At 39.9% G+C, this 21,869-nt stretch overlaps 1 pseudogene; it reads left to right on the top strand.

Moving 5' to 3' along the window:
• Nucleotides 1-2,158: 2,158 nt before the first annotated feature.
• LOC129008600 (olfactory receptor 4B1-like) lies at nucleotides 2,159-3,064 on the top strand (annotated as a pseudogene).
• Nucleotides 3,065-21,869: the final 18,805 nt, after the last annotated feature.

Below are 21,869 nucleotides of genomic sequence, written 5' to 3' on the forward strand. Positions count from 1 at the left end.
TTTTGTATTTTTAGTAGAGACAGAGTTTCACAGTGTTAGCCAGGATGGTCTCGATCTCCCTTGATCTGCCCACCTCGGCCTCCCAAAGTGCTGGGATTACAGACGTGAGACACCGGGCCCGGCCGACTTTTGTTTTCTTTGTTGATTCTGTTCTTTACTATTCAAGGTATATTTTTAGTTCTTTAAAATTATATTTTAAAAACATTTCACATATGAAATTGGAGATAATGGGAAAAAATGGGGATACATTTTATAGCAGAGAATCAAAGTGTATCAAATCATATATATATGAACATATATATGAACTTACACACACATATATACACACACATATACATATATACGCACATATATACACGTATATATACACACACATATATACACGTATATATATACATACACATATATACACGTGTATATATACACACACGTATATATATACACGTGTATATATACACACACGTATATGTATACACGTGTATATATACACACACGTATATGTATACACGTGTATATATACACACACGTATATGTATACACGTGTATATATACACACACGTATATGTATACACGTGTATATATACACACACGTATATGTATACACGTGTATATATACACACACGTATATGTATACACGTGTATATATACACACACGTATATGTATACACGTGTATATATACACACACGTATATGTATACACGTGTATATATACACACACGTATATATATATACACACACACGTGTATATATGTGCACACACACACGTTTATATATATATATTTTGAGATGGAGTCTCGCTCTGTTGCCCAGGCTGGAGTGCAGTGAATCTCTGCTCACTGCAACCTCCGCCTCCCGGGTTCAAGCGATTTTTGTGCCTCAGCCTCTTGCCTAGCTGGGACTACAGGCATGGGCCACCATGCTTGGCTGATTTTTGTATTTTTAGTAGAGACGGGGTTTCACCCTATTGTCCAGGCTGGTCTCAAACTCCTGACCTCAGGTGATCTGCCCACCTTGGCCTCCCAAAGTGCTGTGATTAGAGACATGAGCCACTGCACCTGGCCCATGTATATATATTAATCTTACTTCTGAGGGATCAGATGTGGTGAAAAATTCCCAGTGGGCACCTTCATCTTGAGAATATTGTTTTGAATCCCATGATATTGTTAGCTTAAGGTATGTGTTGTGATCTATATTCTTCTGTGTAATCTGATGAGTGTTTAGGTGTATAAGAGGTTCTCAGTAGGTGTTTGTTCCAGCGAAGTAGCTTAGAGAGAAACCTCCCCTTTTTTAAAAAAAATGTTAAATTGAATTTGTTTTTATTTCTTCTAAAAAAACCCGGGATACATGTGCAGAATGTGCAGGTTTGTCACATAGGTATGTGTGACATGGTGGTTTGCTGCACCTATTGACCTGTCCTCTAAGTTCCCTCCCCTCACCCGCAGCCTGCAACAGGCCCTGGTGTGTGTTATTCCCCTCTCTGTGTCCATGTGTGAGAGAAACCCTTACTCTTGCTGCCATATGCTTTGCTGATGACTGCCAATCTGGGACCCTGGATTGAGAGTCAGAAAGATTGGTCCTGAGTCCCAGAATTCACTACTTTCTGTGTGACCTTGGGCAAATAACCATTTCTCTTCAACTTCATTTTCTAATAATAAAATTAAATATGTTAAAATTGGCTGGGTGCAGTGGTTCATGCCTGTAATCCCAGCACTTTGGGGAGCTGAGGTGGGAAGATCACCCAGGAGTTTGAGACCAGCCTGGACAATGGGGTGAAACCACATTTCTACAAACAGTATAAAAAATTATCCAGGCGTGGTGGTGCACACCTATAGTCTCAGCTATCTGGGAGGCTGAAGTGGATCATCTGAGCCATGGAGGTTGAGGCTGCAGTGAGCCGTGATCACACCACTACACTCCAGCCTGGGTGACACTGTCTCTCTCTCTCTCTGTAGACACACACACACACACACACACGTGTTAGATTGCTAATATTTAATGCTGAATGAATACACAGTGGCTAAAAATGAATGAGTAATAAGTGTATTATAGAGTGGCTTAAACTCTCTACAGTGCTAGAAATGAGGTGAATTAGTGTTGTGAACATTGTTTTATTGCAGGGCACTCACTGCCTGGCATCCAGCACACCTGCATTGAATCCATGGCCAGTATAAATAATGTGACTGAGTCAATGATCACCAGCCTTTTCCAGGATCCAGCAGTGTGGAGAGTGTGCTTTGTGGTGTTTCTCCCCGTGTACTGGCCATGGAGGTGGGCAATGGCCTCATCGTTCTGACGGTCAGTATCAGCAAGAGTCTGCATTCCCCTGTGTACTTCTTCCTGAGCTACCTGTCATTGGTGGAGATCAGTTACTTCACTGTTGTCCCTAAATTCATCACAGACTTACTTGTCAAGATTAAGGCCATCTCTCTGGAGGGCTGTCTGGCTCAGATATTCTTGCACTTCTTTGGCATCCCCTGGATCTTTCTGCTCCCACTGATGACCAATGACCAATATATGGCCAACTGCAAACTTTATTACTACACAACCATCATGAGCTGCCTGTCTGTCACCTTCTGGTGGCTGGTTTCTGGCTGAGGGGCATAATTCACTCAATGGTTCAGATCCTTGTCTCTGTCCAATTGTCCTTCTGTGGTCCCAACATGATTGACCACTCATTCTGTGACCTCCAGGTCTTATTCAAGCTTGCCTGCACTGACACCTTTGTGGAGGGGGTTATTGTGATGGCCAACAGTGAATTAGTATCTGTCTTCTTCCTTATCTTGGTGTCCTCCTAATATCATCATCCTAGTCAACTTGAGGAACCATTCTGCAGAGGGGAGGTGCAAAGCCCTCTCCACCTGTGCCTCTTATCTTGTATTTTGAACTTGCCATCTTCCTCTACGTGTGACTCTCCTCCACCTTTACTAAAGATAAACTTGTGGCTCTATTTTACGTGGTCATCACCCCCATGCTGAACCCCTTCATCTACATGCTTGGGAATGCAGAGATGAAAATCACCATGAGGAGGTTGTTGGGCAGGACAGCGAACTCAGGAATGGAATAAAATGACAACATGAAAAAAATATAGTACAAAGAGGGAGACCATATATGCAATCTGATTTTAGTCAACTATGAGGGAATAGAGCAAAAGTTAGCCTATTTATATTTTTTGCTGTATTTCAGATGAGCTGCTTATACTTCATGGTATCAATCAGAGCCAGCTAATAGTTGTCAGTATTTTGGAGAATGTTGAAAACTTTCTTCTCTTCTTCAGTAGTCCATAGTGCAAAGTGCATAGACTTTAAGGAGGAATTATCTAGATTGGAAACCACTACCCTGTCATCTGTTAGCTGTGTGACCTTAGATTTATTTCAGTTCACCTCTTGGTGATAGCCTGCTGTGGGATTTGGAAAGATTATGGCCCTTGGAGACAAAAGTTCATGTTTTTCTTCATCCCTTCTTACTGAGAGGTGACAGCGTGCTGGCAGCCCTTGATTGCTCTCGGCACCTCCTGGGCCTCGGTGCCCACTCTGGCCATGCTTGAGGAGCCCTTCAGCCCACAGCTGCACTGTGGGAGCCCCTCTCTGTGCTGGCCGAGGCTGGAGCTGGCTCCCTCTGCTTGTGGGGAGGTGTGGAGGGAGAGAAGCGGGTGGGAACCAGGGACTGCACGTGGCGCTCACGGGCCAGCGTGAGTTCTTGGTGGGAGCGGGCTCGGCGGCCCCGCACTCAGAGCAGCCAGCCGGTGCTGCAGGCCCAGGGCAGTGAGGGGCTTAGCACCCAGGCCAGCAGCTGCAGAGGGGCAGCCGGGTTCCCCAGCACTGCCGGCCAGCCCGCACTCACTCGAATTCTCACAGGGCCTCAGCCGCCTCCCCGCGGGGCAGGGCTCAGGACTGCAGCCAGTCATGCCTGAGCCTCCACCCACTGGTCGTGGGCTCCTGCGTGGCCAGAGCCTCCCCTATGAGCACTACCCCCTACTCCTTGGCACCCTGGTCCCATCGACTGCCCAAGGGCTGAGGAGTGCAAGTGCACAGCACCAGGCTGGCGGGAAGCTCTGCCTGTGGACCTGGTGCAGGATCCACTAGGGGAAGCCAGCTGGGCTCCTGAGTCTGGTGGGGACTTGGAGAACTTTTATGTCTAGCCAGAGGATTGTATATGCACCAATCAGCACTCTGTGTCTAGCTAATCTGGTGGGGACTTCGGGAACTTTTACCTCTAGCTAAAGGATTGTAAATGCACCAATCAGAACTCTGTGTCTGGCTCAAGGTTTGTAAACACACCAATCAGCTCCCTGTGCCTAGCTCAAGGTTTCTAAATGCACCAATCAGTGCTGTGTCTAGTTAATCTAGTGGGGACTTGGAGAATTTTATGTCTAGGTAAAGGATTGTGAATACACCAATCAGCACTCTGTGTCTAGCTCAAGGTTTGTAAACACACCAATCACCACTCTGTGTCTAGCTCAAGGTTTGTAAATGCACCAATCAGTGCTTTGTGTCTAATTAATCTAGTGGGGACCTGGGGAATTTTTACCTCTAGCTAGAGGATTGTAAATACACCAATCAGCACTCTGTGTCTAGCTCAGGGATTGTAAATACACCAATCAGCACCCTGTCAAAACGGACCAATCAGCTCTCTGTAAGCTGGACCAATCAGCTCTCTGTAAAATGGGCCAATCAGCAGGATGTGGGTGGGGTCAGATAAGGGAATAAAAGCAGGCTGCGGGACCAGCAGGGGCAAACCACTGCTGTGGAAACCACACTGTGGAAGCTTTGTTCTTTTGCTTTTTGCAACAAATCTTGCTGCTGCTCACTCTTTGGGTCTGCACTGCCTTTATGAGCTGTAACACTCACTGCAAAGGTCTGCAGCTTCACCCCTGAGGCCAGTGAGACCACGAACCCACCAGGAGGAATGAACAACTCCAGATGGGAGGAACGAACAACTCCAGATGCGCTGCCTTAAGAGCAGTAACACTCACCACGAAGGTCTGCAGCTTCACTCCTGAAGCCAGTGAGACCACGAACCCACCAGAAGGAAGAAACTCTGAACACATCTGAACATCAGAAGGAACAAACTCTGGACACACCACTTTTAGGAACTGTAACACTCACCGCGAGGGTCTGCGGTGTCATTCTTGAAGTCAGTGAGACCAAGAACCCACCAATTCTGGACACATTACCAGTGTGATCTTGGGGGAGCTCCAGGAAACTTCTGTACTTTATTTGGTGTCCCTCACCCCATTAACCTGATTCTAATGCCTGAAATGCCATGGTAGGAGCTTTAGTTCATGAGAAAGAGCGACACTTTTAGAGTGCACATGTCTCTGGGAGGTGAAATATAAGCTATGATTAACCCTTAATATCTTAATCTGAATGACTTTATAAGACACTTCTCTTTTTATTATTTATTTATTTATTATTATACTTTAAGTTCTAGGGTACATGAGCACAATGTGCAGGTTTTTTACATATGTATACATGTGTCATGTTGGTGTGCTGCACAGATTAACTCCTCATTTACATTAGGTATATCTCCTAATGCTGCCCCTACCCCCTACCCCCACCCCATGACAGGCCCCAGAGTGTAATGTTCCCCTTCCTGTGTCCATGTGTTCTCATTGTTCAATTCCCACCTATGAGTGAGAACATGCGGTGTTTGGTTTTCTGTCCTTGTGATAGTTTGCTGAGAATGATGGTTTCCAGTTTCATCCATGTACCTACAAAGGACATGAACTCATCCCTTTTTATGGCTGCATAGAATACCTTGGTGTATATGTGCCACATTATCTTAATCCAGTCTATCATTGATGGACATTTGGGTTGGTTCCAAGTCTTTCCTATTGTGAATAGTGCCGCAATAAACATACGTGTGCATGTGTCTTTATAGCAGCATGATTTATAATCCTTTGGGTATATACCCAGAAACGGGATGGCTGGGTCAAATGGTATTTCTAGTTCTAGATCCTTGAGGAATGGCCACACTGTCTTCCACAATGGTTGAACTAGTTTACACTCCCACCAACAGTGTAAAAGTGTTCCTGTTTTTCCACAACTTCTCCAGCACCTGTTGTTTCCTGACATTTTAAAGATCACCATTCTAACTGGTGTGAGATGGTATCTCATTGTGGTTTTGATTTGCATTTCTCTGATGGCCAGTGATGATGAGCTTTATTTATTTATTTATTTATTTATTTATTTATTCATTTATTCATTATTATTATACTTTAGGTTTTAGGGTATATGTGCGCAATGTGCAGGTTAGTTACATATGTATACATGTGCCATGCTGGGGTGCTGCACCCACTAACTCGTCATCTAGCATTAGGTATATCTCCCAATGCTATCACTCCCCCCTGCCCCCACCCCACAACAGTCCCCAGAGTGTGATGTTCCCCTTCCTGTGTCCATGTCTTCTCATTGTTCAATTCCCACCTATTAGTGAGAATATGTGGTGTTTGGTTTTTTGTTCTTGTGGTAGTTTACTGAGAATGATGATTTCCAATTTCATCCATGTCCCTAAAAGGACATGAACTCATCATTTTTTATGGCTGCATAGTATTCCATGGTGTATATGTGCCACATTTTCTTAATCCAGTCTGTCAATGTTGTACATTTTGAATGGTTCCAAGTCTTTGCTATTGTGAATAATGCCGCAATAAACATACATCTGCATGTGTCTTTATAGCAGCATGATTTATAGTCCTTTGGGTATATACCCAGTAATGGGATGGCTGGGTCAAATGGAATTTCTAGTTCTAGATTGCTGAGGAACTGCCACACTGACTTGCACAAGTGTTGACTTGCACTAGTTTACAGTCCCACCAACAGTGTAAAAGTGTTCCTATTTCTCCACATCCTCTCCAACACCTGTTGTTTCCTGACTTTTTAATGATTGCCATTCTAACTGGTGTGAGATGGTATCTCATCGTGGTTTTGATTCGCATTGCTCTGATGGCCAGTGATGGTGAGCATTTTTTCATGTGTTTTTTGGCTGCATAAATGTCTTCTTTTGAGAAGTGTCTGTTCATGTCCTTCGCCCACTTTTTGATGGGGTTGTTTTTTTTTTCTTGTAAATTTTTTTTTCTTCTTCTTATTATGATTATTATACTTTAGACTCTATGGTACATGTGCACAACGTGCAGGTAAGTTACATATGTATATATGTGCCATGCTGGTACGCTGCACCCACCAACTCGTCATCTAGCATTAGGTATATCTCCCAATGCTATCCCTCCCCCCTACCCCCACCCCACAACAGTCCCCGAAATGTGATGTTCCCCTTCCTGTGTCCATGTGTTCTCATTGTTCAATTCCCACCTATCAGTGAGAATATGCAGTGTTTGGTTTTTTGGTCTTGCGATAGTTTACTGAGAATGATGATTTCCAATTTCATCCATGTCCCTACAAAGGACATGAACTCATCATTTTTTATGGCTGCATAGTATTCCATGGTGTATATGTGCCACATTTTCTTAATCCAGTCTATCATTGTTGGACATTTGGGTTGGTTCCAAGTCTTTGCTATTGTGAATAATGCCGCAATAAACATACGTGTGCGTGTGTCTTTATAGCAGCATGATTTATAGTCCTTTGGGTATATACCCAGTAATGGGATGGCTGGGTCAAATGGAATTTCTAGTTCTAGATCCCTGAGGAATTGCCACACTGACTTCCACAATGGTTGAACTAGTTTACAGTCCCACCAACAGTGTAAAAGTGTTCCTATTTCTCCACATCCTCTCCAGCACCTGTTGTTTCCTGACTTCTGAATGATTGCCATTCTAACTGGTGTGAGATGGTATCTCATTGTGGTTTTGATTTGCATTTCTCTGATGGCCAGTGATGGTGAGCATTTTTTCATGTGTTTTTTGGCTGCATAAATGTCTTCTTTTGAGAAGTGTCTGTTCATGTCCTTCGCTCACTTTTTGATGGGGTTGTTTGTTTATTTCTTGTAAATTTGTTGGAGTTCATTGTAGATTCTGGATATTAGCCCTTTGTCAGATGAGTAGGTTGCAAAAATTTTCTCCCATTTTGTAGGGTGCCTGTTCACTCTGATGGTAGTTTCCTTTGCTGTGCAGAAGCTCTTTAGTTTAATTAGATCCCATTTGTCAATTTTGGCTTTGGTTGCCATTGCTTTTGGTGTTTTAGACATGAAGTCCTTGTCCATGCCTATGTCCTGAATGGTAACGCCTAGGTTTTCTTCTAGGGTTTTTATGGTTTTAGGTCTAACATTTAAGTCTTTAATCCATCTTGAATTGATTTTTGTATAAGGTGTAAGGAAGGGATCTGGTTTCAGCTTTCTACATATGGCTAGCCAGTTTTCCCAGCACCATTTATTAAATAGGGAATCCTTTCCCCATTTCTTGTTTTTCTCAGGTTTGTCAAACATCAGATAGTTGTAGATATGTGCCATTATTTCTGACAGCTCTGTTCTGTTCCATTGATCGATATCTCTGTTTTGGTACCAGTACCATGCTGTTTTGGTTACTGTAGCCTTGTAGTATAGTTTGAAGTCAGGTAGCGTGATGCCTCTGGCTTCGTTCTTTTAGCTTAGGATTGACTTGGAGATGCGGGCTCTTTTTTGGTTCCATATTGAGATATGTCCCATCAATACCGAATTTATTGAGAGTTTTTAGCATGAAGGGTTGTTGAATTTTGTCAAAGGCCTTTTCTACATCTATTGAGATAATCATATGGTTTTTGTCTTTGGTTCTGTTTATATGCTGGATTATGTTGATTGATTTTCATATGTTGAACCAGCCTTGCATCCCAGGGATGAAGGCCAGTTGATCATGGTGGATAAGCTTTTTGATGTGCTGCTGGATTCGGTTTGCCAGTATTTTATTGAGGATTTTTGCATGAATGTTCATCAAGGATATTGGCCTAAAATTCTCTTTTTTGGTGGTGTCTCTGCCAGGCTTTGGTATCAGGATGATGCTGGCCTCATAAAATGAGTTAGGGAGGATTCCCTCTTTTTCTATTGATTGGAATAGTTTCAGAAGGAATGGTACCAGTTCTTCCTTGTACCTCTGGTAGAATTCGGCTGTGAATCCATCTGGTCCTGGACGTTTTTTGGTTGGTAAGCTATTGATTATTGCCACAATTTCAGCTCCTGTTATTGATCTATTCAGAGATTCAACTTCTTCCTGGTTTAGTCTTGAGAGAGTGTATGTGTCGAGGAATTTATCCATTTCTTCTAGATTTTCTAGTTTGTTTGTGTAGAGGTGTTTGTAGTATTCTCTGATGGTAGTTTGTATTTCTGTGGGATTGGTGGTGATATCCCCTTTATCATTTTTTATTGCATCTATTTGATTCTTCTCTCTTTTTTTCTTTATTAATCTTGCTAGCAGTCTATCAATTTTGTTGATCCTTTCAAAAAACCAGCTCCTGGATTCATTAATTTTTTGAAGGGTTTTTTGTGTCTCTATTTCCTTCAGTTCTGCTCTGATTTTAGTCATTTCTTGCCCTCTACTAGCTTTTGAATGTGTTTGCTCTCGCTTCTCTAGTTCTTTTAATTGTGATGTTAGGGTGTCAATTTTAGATCTTTCCTGCTTTCTCTTGTGGGCATTTAATGCTATAGTTTTCCCTCTACACACTGCTTTGAATGTGTCCCAGAGATTCTGGTATGTTGTGTCTTTCTTCTCATTGGTTTCAAAGAACGTCTTTATTTCTGCCTTCATTTCGTTATGTACCCAGTAGTCATTCAGGAGCAGGTTGTTCAGTTTCCATGTAGTTGAGCGGTTTTGAGTGAGTTTCTTAATCCCGAGTTCTAGTTTGATTGCACTGTGGTCTGAGAGAAAGTTTGTTACAATTTCTGTTCTTTTACGTTTGCTGAGGAGTGCTTTACCTCCACCTATGTGGTCAATTTGTAATAGGTGTGGTGTGGTGTTTATAAGAATGTATATTCTGTTGATTTGGGGTGGAGATTTCTGTAGATGTTTATTAGGTCTGCTTGGTGCAGAGCTGAGTTCAATTCCTGGGTATCCTTGTTAACTTTCTGTCTCATTGATCTGTCTAATGTTGACAGTGTTGTGTTAATATCTCCCATTATTACTGTGTGGGAATCTAAATCTCTTTGTAGATCTGTAAGGACTTGCTTTATGAATCTGGGTGCTCCTGTATTGGGTGCATATATATTTAGGATAGTTAGCTCTTCTTGTTGAATCAATCCCTTTAGCATTATGTAATGGCCTTCTTTGTCTCTTTTGATCTTTGTTGGTTTGAAGTCTGTTTTATCAGAGACTAGGATTGCCACCCCTGCCTTTTTTTGTTTTACATTTGCTTGGTAGATCTTCTTCCATCCCTTTTTTTTGATCCTATGTATGTCTCTGCACGTGAGATGGGTTTCCTGAATACAGCACACTGATGGGTCTTGACTATCCAATTTGCCAGTCTGTGTCTTTTAATTGGAGCATTTAGTCCATTTACATTTAAGGTTAATATTTTTATGTGTGATTTTGATCCTGTCATTATGATGTTAGCTGGTTATTTTGCTCATTAGTTGATTCAGTTTCCTCCTAGCCTTGACGGTCTTTACAATTTGGCATGTTTTTGCAGTGGCTGGTACTGGTTGTTCCTTTCCATTTTTAGTGCTTCCTTCAGGAGCTCTTTTAGGGCAGGCCTGGTGGTGACAACACCTCTCAGCATTTGCTTGTATGTAAAGGATTTTATTTCTCCTTCATTTATGAAGCTTACTTTGGCTGGATATGAAATTCTGGGTTGAAAATTCTTTTCTTGAAGAATGTTGGATATTGGCCCCCATTCTCTTCTGGCTTTCAGAGTTTCTGCTGAGAGATCAGCTGTTAGTCTGATGGCTTTCCTTTGTGGGTAACCCGACCTTTCTCTCTGGCTGCCCTTAACATTTTTTCCTTCATTTCAACTTTGGTGAATCTGACAATTATGTGTCTTGGAGTTGCTGTTCTCGAGGAGTATCTTTGTGGCATTCTCTGTATTTCCTAAATTTGAATGTTGGCCTGCCTTGCTAAACTGGGGAAGTTCTCCTGGATAGTACCCTGCAGAGTGTTTTCCAACTTGGTTCCATTCTCCCCATCACTTTCAGGTACACCAATCAGGCATAGATTTGGTCTTTTCACAGAGTCCCATATTTCTTGGAGTCTTTGTTTCTTTTTTTCTTTTTTCTCTAAACTTCTCTTCTCACTTCATTTCATTCATTTGATCTTCCATCACTGATACCCTATCTTCCAGTTGATCCAATCAGCTACTGAGGATTGTACATTTGTCACATATTTCTCATGCCATGGTTTTCAGCTCCATCAGGTCCTTTAAGGAATCCCTGCATTGGTTATTCTAGTTAGCCATTCATCTAATTTTTTTTCAAGGTTTTTAACTTCTTTGCCATGGATTTGAACTTCCTCCTTTAACTTGGAGTAGTTTGATCATCTGAATCCTTTGTCTCTCAACTCGTCAAAGTCATTCTCCATCCAGCTTTATTCTGTTGCTGGTGAGAAGCTGCATTCCTTTGGAGGAGGAGAGGCGCTCTGATTTTTAGAGTTTCCAGTTTTTCTGCTCTGTTTTTCCCCCATCTTTGTGGTTTTATCTACCTTTGGTCTTTGATGATGGTGATGTACAGATGGGGTTTTGATGTGTATGTCCTTTCTGTTTGTTAGTTTTCCTTCTAACAGTCAGGACCCTCAGCTGCAGGTCTGTTGGAGTTTGCTGGAGGTCCACTCCAGACTCTTTTTGCCTGGGTATCAGTAGCAGAGGCTGCATAACAGCAGATATTGGTGAACAGCAAATGTTGCTGCCTGATCATTCCTCTGGAAGTTTTGTCTCAGAGGAGCACCCGGCCAGGTGATGTGTCAGTCTGCCCCTACAGGGGGTGCCTCCCAGTTAGGCTACTTGGGGGTCAGGCACCCACTTGAGGAGGCAGTCTGTCTGTTCTCAGATCTCAAACTGTGTGCTGGGAGAACCACTACTCTCTTCAAAGCTGTCAGACAGGGACATTTAAGTCTGCATAGGTTTCTGCTGCCTTTTGTTTGGCTATACCCTGCCCCAAGAGGTGGAGTCTACAGAGGCAGGCAGGCCTCCTTGAGCTGTGGTGGGCTCCACCCAGTTCGAGCTTCCCAGCCTCTTTGTTTACCTACTCAAGCCTCGGCAATGGTGGGCGCCCCTCCCCCAGCCTTGCTGTCACCTTGCAGTTTGATCTGAGACTGCTGTACTAGCAATGAGTGAGGCTCCGTGGGCATAGGACCCTCTGATCCAGGCACAGGATATGATCTCCTGGTGTGTCATTTGCTAAGACCATTGGAAAAGTGCAGTATTAGGGTGAAAGTGACCCGATTTTCCAGGTGCCATCTGTCATCCCTTTCTTTGACTAGGAAAGGGAATTCCCTGATGCCCTGCACCTCCCAGGTGAGCAATGCCTCGCCCTGCTTCAGCTCATGCTTGGTGCACTTCACCCACTGTCCCGCACCCACTGTCTGACACTCCCCAGTGAGATGAACCCAGTATCTCTGTTGGAAATGCAGAAAACTCCCATCTTCTTCATCCCTCATCCTGGGAACTGCAGCCTGGAGCTGTTCCTCTTCAGCCATCTTTGCTTGCAGGGCTTGGGTCTTGTTTGCGTATGTATCCTTGGGTTCTGATTCTGGCCAATTCGTTACAGATAAATTTGCCAAATAACAGTTTGCTAATTTAACTTAATTATCATATAACCAATTTACTGAAAAAATGCTCATCATCACTGGCCATCAGAGAAATGCAAATCAAAACCACAATGTGATACCATCTCACACCAGTTAGAATGGCAATCATTCAAAAGTCAGGAAACAACAGGTGCTGGAGAGGATGTGGAGAAATAGGAACACTTTTACCCTGTTGGTGGGACTGTAAACTAGTTCAACCATTGTGGAAGTCAGTGTGGTGATTCCTCAGGGATCTAGAAGTAGAAATACCATTTGACCCAGCCATCCCATTGCTGGGTATATACCCAAAGGATTATAAATCATGCTGCTATAAAGACACATGCACATGTATGGTTATTGTGGCACTATTCACAATAGCAAAGACTTGGAACCAACCCAAATATCCAACAACGATGGACTGGATTAAGAAAATATGGCACATATACGCCATGGAATACTATGCAGCCATAAAAAATGATGAGTTCATGTCCTTTGTAGGGACATGGATGAAACTGGAAACCATCATTCTCAGCAAACTATTGCAAGGACAAAAATCCAAACACGGCATGTTCTCACTCATAGGTGGGAATTGAACAACGAGAACACATGGACACAGGAAGGGAAACATCACACTCCGGGGACTGTTGTGGGGTGGGGGGAGGGGGGAGGGATAGCATTAGGAGATATACCTAATGCTAAATGACGAGTTAATGGGTGCAGTACACCAACATAACACAGGTATACATATGTAACAAACCTCCACGTTGTGCACATGTACCCTAAAACTTAAAGTATAATAATAATAAAAATAAATAAATAAATAACAACAACAAAAAATAATCTCCTGAATTCTCTGAGCTGCATCATTCTGTAACTTTAATTACACATTGAGGAGTAGGTGCCAATTCTTAGGGAAATATTGCAAATGTCATGTGGGATGTCTTCTGCACCTATGAGGAAAGGAAATTTTTGGAAAAAATTACTAGCATTTATATACTAGTGAAGATATACCACCTGACTAAAAGTGATCTTTAAAAAATGTTCAGTTTTGAAAAAAACTGCATTGTGGAAAGGCTGCATCAGGAAAAAAGCATGTCAGATTTTGTTTTCCCCACTTACTAACTTGGTAACTCTAGAAAATTAAGTTGGCAACACAAGAACAGAAAACCAAACAGTGCATGTTCTCACTCATAAGTGGGAGTTGAACAATGAGAACTTATGGACACAGGGAGGGGAACATCACACACCGGAGCCTGCCAGGGGGTGGGGGACTAGGGGAGGGGTAGCATTAGTAGAAATGCCTAACGTAGATGACAGGTTCATGGGTGCAGCAAATAACCATGGCATGTGTATACCTAGGTAACAAAACTGCACGTTCTGCACATGTACCCCAGAACTTACAGTATAATTTAAAAAATTTTTTAAAAGAAAGCAAATTTAGTTAGCACCTTTTAGTCTCACCTTTCTCATCTGTTAAATGGCCACAATAATGCATACCTTCAGGATTGTTAGATGGGAGATGAAATAACCTATGTTAAATGGTTATCTAACACAATGCTTGATACATAGTAGAGGTTCCATAAATGTTTATTTAGATTTTAAATTTATGCAGTTGCACTATTATTCAGTGTAATGTGTAGGTCTTTGCATCACATTTCATAGCGAAAAGGAGATAAATTAAAAATCAAATCAGGAGCACCAAAAATAATTACTAATATTTCTCCCGTGAACAAGGAAGTGTCTAATAAAAACACTTTTCCTCCTCTTCTATGGCAAATACTGCTAATGTCTTTACTGGCTTTATTCTTTCTAATCCTGCCCAGAGGAAAATAGTCACCTTTCCAGACTCCCTTGAAGCTAGATGTGGCATTGTGATCCAAGTCTGGCCAATGAAATGTAAGCAAATGTCACTTGATAAGTGCCTGGAAACTCTAAACAGTTCAGACTTAATTGGTTTGCTTAGTCAGCACTTTGCTCTTCATCTTTGACTTCTCTGCCTTCCTTCTTTTCCTGCCCATGGTAAGGATGGGACACTAGAGGAGAAGGAGCTATATCACTCTTGCTAAGTAAATTAAATTAAATAAATAAATAAATAAATAAATAAATAAAATCAAAACCATGCCCATAGGAAAAAAAGGAGGAAAACTATATCCAAACAAAAGTCTTGTGAAAAGACATGAAAATGTGAATAAATAAATCACTCAGCTAATACAACGATGTAAATTCTTTTTTAAAATGCAACCACAAAGCTGAAGAAATCTGCAACACAGTACTCAAAACTGAATTAAATATCCTCAAACAAAAATTTGTATATAATAATAACACTTTGAGAAACACAAAAATTAAGAACAGAAATGGATTTTTAAGATCACAAAGAAATGAAATAAGACTTGATTGAATTCAGAAAAATATAGAACAAAAAGAAAAATTATATCAATAATAAAGATTAAAGTACCAAAGAGAGAATATTCAAATTAAAATATAATAAAGAGTATAAAAGTAAAGCAGAAAATCAACCAAAGGAAATAAAGTTATTTTTTTTATTTTAACTTTTAGATTCAGAGGATACATGTGCAGGTTTCTTACATAGATATATTGCATGACGCTGAGGTTTAGGGTATAAATGATCCTGTTACCCAGATAGTAATCATAGTACCCAATAGGTAGCTTTTTGGCCTTGTTCCCCTTTCTCTCTCTACCACCTAGTAGCCCCAGTGTCTATTGTTCCCATCTTTATGTCCATGTGTATCCAATGTTTAGCTCCCACTTGTAAGTGAGAGTATGCAGTATTTGATTTTCTGGTCCGCATTAATTCACTTAGGATAATGGACTCCAGCTGCGTCCATGTTGCTGCAAAGGGCGTGATTTCATTGCTGCAAAGGGCATGAGTATTATGGCTGCATGGTATTCCATGGTATATATGCACCACATTGTCTTTATCCATTCCACCATTGATGGACACCTAGGTTGATTCCATGTTTTTGCTATTGTGAATAGTGCTGCAATGAACATATGAGTGCATATGTCTTTTTGGTAGAACAACTTATTTTCCTTTGGATATGTACCTGGTAACAGAATTGCTGAGTCAAATGGTAGTTCAAGTCTTAGTTCTTTGAGAAATTTCCAAACTGCTTTTCACAGTGGTTGAGCTAATGTACATTCCCACCAAGACTGTACAAGTGTTCCCTTTTCACTGCAACTTTGCCAACATCTGCTATTTTTTGACTTTTTAATAATAGTCATTCTCACTGGCATGAGATAATATCTCATTGTGCTTTTGATTTGCATTTCTTTGATGATTCATGATGTTCAGCATCTTTTCATATGTTTGTTGGCTGCTTGCATGTCTTCTTTAGAGAAGTGTCTGTTCATGTCCTTTGCCTACTTTTTAATCAGGTTATTTGTTTTTTGTTTGTTGAATTGTTTAATTTTCTTATAGATTCTGGATATTACAACTTCGTTAGATGCATAGTTTGCAAATATTTCCTCCTATCCCATAGGTTTTCCATTTACTCTGTTGATAGTTTCTTGGTTGTGCAGAATGCTCTTTAATTTAATTAGGTCTCATTTGTCAATTTTTGTTTTGTTGCAATTGCTTTTGGCAATTGCACGTTGAAGATTCAACGTGAAATCTTTGCCAGGGCCTATGTCCAGAATGATATTTTCTAGGCTTTCTTCTATTATAGTTATAGTTTTAGGTCTTGTATTTAAGTCTTTAATTCATCTTGAGTTAATTTTTATATATGCTGAAACATAGGAATCCTGTTTCATTCTTCTGCATATGTTTAGCCAGTTATCCCAGCACCACTTATTGAATAGGGAGTCCTTTCCCCATTGCTTATTTTTGTTGACTTTGTCAAACAGCAAATGGTTGTAGGTGTGCAGCTTTATTTCTGTGTTCTCTATTGTGTTCCATTGGTCTGTACATCTGTTTTCATACCAGCATAATGCTGTTTTGGTTACTATAGCATTATAATATAGTTTGAAGTTAGGTAATGTGATGCTTCCAGCCCACAACTGCAAAATATATATTCTTTTCATCAGTGCATAGCACATTCTCCAAGACAGACTACATAATAGGCCACAAAACAAATCTCAATAAATTTAAGGAAATTGAAATTATATCAAGTACTCTCTCAGACCACAGTGGAATAAAATTGGAAATCAACTCCAAAAGGAAACCTCAAAATTATACAAATACATGGAAATTAAATAGTCTGCTCCTGAATGACTGTTGGGTCAGCCATGAGCTCAAGAAGAAAATTTTAAAATTCTTTGAACTGAATGATAATAGTGGCACACCTATCAAAATCTCTAGGATACAGCAAAACCAGTGCTAAAAGGAAAGTTCATAGCCTTAAATGCCTACATCAAAAAGTCTGAAAGAGCACAAATAGACGATCTAAGATCACATCTCAAGGAACTAGAGGAACAAGAACAAACCAAACCCAAATCCAGTAGGAAAAAAAAAAGAAATAACAAAGATCAGAGCAAAACTAAATGAAATTGAAACAAAAAAAGATAAATAAAATTCATAGACCATTAGTGAGATTAACCAAGAAAAGAAAAGAGAAGATCCAGTTAAGTTCAATTAGAAATGAAACAAGAGCCATAACATCCAGTACCACAGCAACACAAAAGATTATCCAAGGCCACTATGAACACCCTTACATGCACAAACTAGAAAACTTAAAAGAGATGGAGAAATTCCTGAAAATATACAATCCTCCTAGACTAAGCCAGAAGGAAATAGAAACTCTAAACAGATCAATAACAAGTAGTGAGATTGAAACAGTAATTTAAAAATTCCCAACAACAAAAAAAAAGTCCAGGAGCAGATGGATTCACCACTGAATTCTATCAGATATTTAAAGAAGAACTTGTACCAATCCTATTGACAATATTCCACAAGATAGAGAAAGAGGGAACCCTCCCTAAATCATACTATGAAGCCAATATCACCCTAATACCAAAACCAGGAAAGGACATAACAAAAAAAGATAACTACAGGCCAATATTTCTGATTAACATAAATGCAGAAATACTCAACAAAATACTAGCTAACCAAATCCAACAGCATATCAAAAAGATAATTCACCATGATCAAGTGGGTTTCACACCAAGAATACAGGGTTAGTTTACATACACATGTCAATAAATGTGATACATCACATAAACAGAATTAAAAGCAAAAATCATATGATCATCTCAATTGATGAAGAAAAAGCATTTGACGACATCCAGAATCCCTTTATGATTAAAACCCTCAGCAAAATTGGCATAGAAGGGATACACCTCAAAGTAATAAAAGCCATCTATGACATACCCACAACCAGCATTATATTCAATGAGGAAAAGTTGAAAGCATTCCCCCTGAGAACTGGAACAAGACAAGCATGCCAACTTTCACTACTTCTATTCAATATAGTACTGGAAGCCCTAGCCAGAGCAATCAAACAAGAGGAAGAAATAAAGGGTATTCAAATCAGTAAAGAGAAAGCCAAACTGTTGCTGTTCATCAGTGATATAATTGTATAACTAGAAAACCCTAAAAATGGTCAGTCAGGCTCATGCCTGTAATCCCAGCACTTTGGGAGGCTGAGACAGGCAGATGACTTGCATTCAGGAGGTCGAGACCAGCCTGGCCAACATGGCGAAACCCTGTCTCTACTAAAAATACAAAAATTAGCCAGGCATGGTGGCAGGTGACTGTAGTTCTAGCTACTCAGGAGGCTGATACAGGAGAATTGCTCAAACCCAGGAGGTGGAAATTGCAGTGAGCCTAGATTTCACCACTGCACTCCAGCCTGGGTGACAGAGCAAGACTCTGAGAAAGAAAAGAAAAGAATCCTAAAGATTTCACCAAAAAGCTCCTGGATCCAATAAATGAATTCGGCAAAGTTTCAGGATACAAAATGAATTTGTACACAAGTCAGTAGGCTGCTGTACAACAACAATGGTCAAGCTGAGACCCAAATGAAGAATTCAACCCCTTTACAGTAGCTGCAAAAAAATAAAATAAAATACTTATAAATATACCTAACCAAGGAAGTGAAAGACCTCTACAAGGAAAACTACAAAACACTGTTGAAATCATTGACAACACAAACAAATGGAAACACATCCGATGCTCATGGATGGGTAGAATCAATAATGTGAAAATTACCATACTTCCAAAAGCAATCTAAAAATTCAATACAATTCCTATCAAAACACCATCATCATTCTTCACAGAACTAGAAAAAACAATCCTAAAATTCATATGAAATCCAAAAAGAGCCCACATATCCAAAGCAAGACTAAGCAAAAAGAACAAATCTAGAGGCATCACATTAATCAGCTTCAAACTATACCACAGGCTATAGTTACCAAAACAGCATGGTACTGTTATAAAAATAGGCACATAACCTAGTGGAACAGAATAGAAAACCCAGAAATAAAGCCAAACACTTACTTGGCTTGCATATGTTAAACCATCCCTGAATCCCTGGTATGAAGCTCACTTGATCATGGCAAATTATCTTTTTGATATTCTGTTGGATTCAGTTAGCTAGTATTTTGTTGAGGATTTTTGCATCTATGTTCATCAGATATATTGGTCTGTAGGTTTCTTCTTTTGTTATATCCTTTCCTGGTTTTGGTATTAGGGTGATACTGGCTTTATAGAGTGATTTAGAGATGATTCCCTCTTTCTCTATCTTGTAGAATAGTGTCAATAAGATCGGTACAAATTCTTCTTTGAATGCCTGATAGAATTCAGCTATGAATCCATTTGATCCTGGACTTGTTTTTTGTTGGCAATTTTTTAATTACCATTTCAGTCTTTCTGCTTGTTATTGGTTTGTACTGGTTTCTATTTCTTTATGGTTTAATGTAGGAGGGTTGTATATTTCCAGGAATTTATCCATCTCCTCTAGGTTTTCTAGTTTACGTGCATTAAGGTGTTCATGTGGTATTGGTTGTAATATCTCCTGCTTTGTTTCTAATTGAGATTATTTGGATCTTCTCTCTTCTTTGTTAATCTTACTAATGGTCTACGAATTTTATTTATCTTTTCACAGAACCAGCTTTTTGTTTCTTTTGTATTATTTTTGTTTCAATTTCATTTAGTTCTGCTCTGATTTTTGTTATTTCTTTTCTTCTGTTGGGTTTAAGTTTGGCTTGTTCTTGTTTCTCTAGTTCCTTCAGGTGTAGCTTTAAATTGTTTATTTGGGCTTTCTCAGACTTTTTGATGTAGGCATTTAAGGCTATGATCTTTCCTCTTAGCACTGCTTTTGCTGTATCCCAGAGGTTTTGATAGGTTGTGTCACTATTATCATTGAGTTCAAAGAATTTTTCATTTTCATCTTGATTTCATGGCTGACCCAACAGTCACTCAGGAGCAGATTGTTTAATTTCCATGAATTTTCATGGTTTTGAACACTCGTTTTGGAGTTGATTTCCAATTTTATTCCACTGTGGTCTCAGAGAATATTTGATGTAATTTCAATTTTCTTAAATTTATTGAGACTTATTTTGTGGCCTATTGTATGGTATTTCTTGGAGAATGTGCCATGTGCTAATGAATAGACTGTATATTTTGCAGTTGTTGGGTAGAATGTTCTGTAGATATCTGTTAAGTCAATTTGTTCTAAGATATAGTTTAAATCCATTGTTTCTCTGTTGGCTTTCTGTCTTGATGACCTGTCTACTGCTGTCAGTAGAGTAAGGAAGCCCCCACTATTATTGTGTTGCTGTCTATCTCATTTCCTAGGTCTAGTAATAATTGTTCTATAAATTTGGGAGCTTCAGTGTTAGGTGCATATATACTTAGGATTATGATATTTTCCTTTTGGACAAGGCCTTTTATTATCATATAATGTTCCTCTTTGTCTTTTTAAACTGTTATTGCTTTAAAGTTCATTTTGTCTGATATAAGAATAGCTACTCTTGATTGCTTTTGGTGTCCAATTGCATGGAATATCTTTTTCCACCCCTTTACCTTAAGTTTATGTGAGTCTATATTAGTCTGTTCTCAAGCTGCTAATAAAGACATATCCAAGGCTGGGTAATTTATAAAGAAAAGAGGTTTAATTGACACAGTTCCACATGGCTGGGAAGGCCTCACAATCATGGCAGAAGGCAAAGGAGGAAGGAAGTCATGTCTCACCTGGCAATAGGCAAAGACCTTGTGCACGGGAACTCCCATTTATAAGATCATCAGATCTCATGAGACTTATTCACTACCATGAGAACAGTATGGGGGAAACCACCCCCATGATTCAATTATCTCCACTGGGTCCCTCCCACAACATGTGGGAATTATGGGAGCTACAATTCAAGATGAGATTTTGGTAAAGGCACAGCCAAACCATATCAGAGTCCTTATGTGTTAGGTTAGTCTCTTGAAGACAGCAGATACTTGGTTAGTGAATTCTTATCCATTCTACTATTCAGTGTCTTTTAAGTGGAGTATTTAGGCCATTTACTTTCAACATCAGTATTGAGATGTTAGGTACTATTATATTCCTTGGGCTATTTGTTGCCTGAATACGTTGTGGGTTTTTTTCACTGTGTTTTTGTTTTATAGGTCTTGTGAAGTTTATGCTTTAAGGAGGTTCTATTTTGGTGTATTTCAAGGATTTTTTCCTAAGATTTAGAGCTCGTTTTAGCAGTTCTTGTAGTGCTGGATTGGTAGTGGCAAATTCTCTCAGCATTTGGTTGTCTGAAAAAGGTGGTATCTTTCCTTCATTTATGAAGCTGAGTTTTACTGGACATAAAATTCTTGGTTGATAATTATTTATTTTGTTTAAGGAGGCTGAATATAGGATCACAATCTTTTCTCACTTGTAGGATTTCTGCAGAAATTAGTTAATCTGACAGGTTTTGCTTTACAGGTCACCTGATGCTTTTGCCTCATGGCTCTTAAGATTCTTTCCTTCATCTTGACTTTAGACAACCTGATGACTATGTCCCTAGGCAATGATCTTTTTCTGATGAATTTCCCAGTTGATATTTGAGCTTCTTGTATTTGGAAGTCTAGATCTCTAGCAAGACTGGGAAGGTTTTCTTTGATTATTTCCTCAAATATGTTTTCCAAACTTTTAAATTTCTCTTCTTCCTTGGGAACACCAGTTATTGTTAGGTTTGGTCATTTAACATAATCCCAAACTTCTTGGAGACTTTGTCCATTTTTTAAATTCTTTATTGTTGTTATTGTTTTTGTTGGGTTAACTTGAAAGCCTTATCTTTG

Source organism: Pongo pygmaeus, chromosome 9 (genome assembly GCF_028885625.2).
Source record: "Pongo pygmaeus isolate AG05252 chromosome 9, NHGRI_mPonPyg2-v2.0_pri, whole genome shotgun sequence".
Lineage (NCBI taxonomy): Eukaryota > Metazoa > Chordata > Mammalia > Primates > Hominidae > Pongo > Pongo pygmaeus.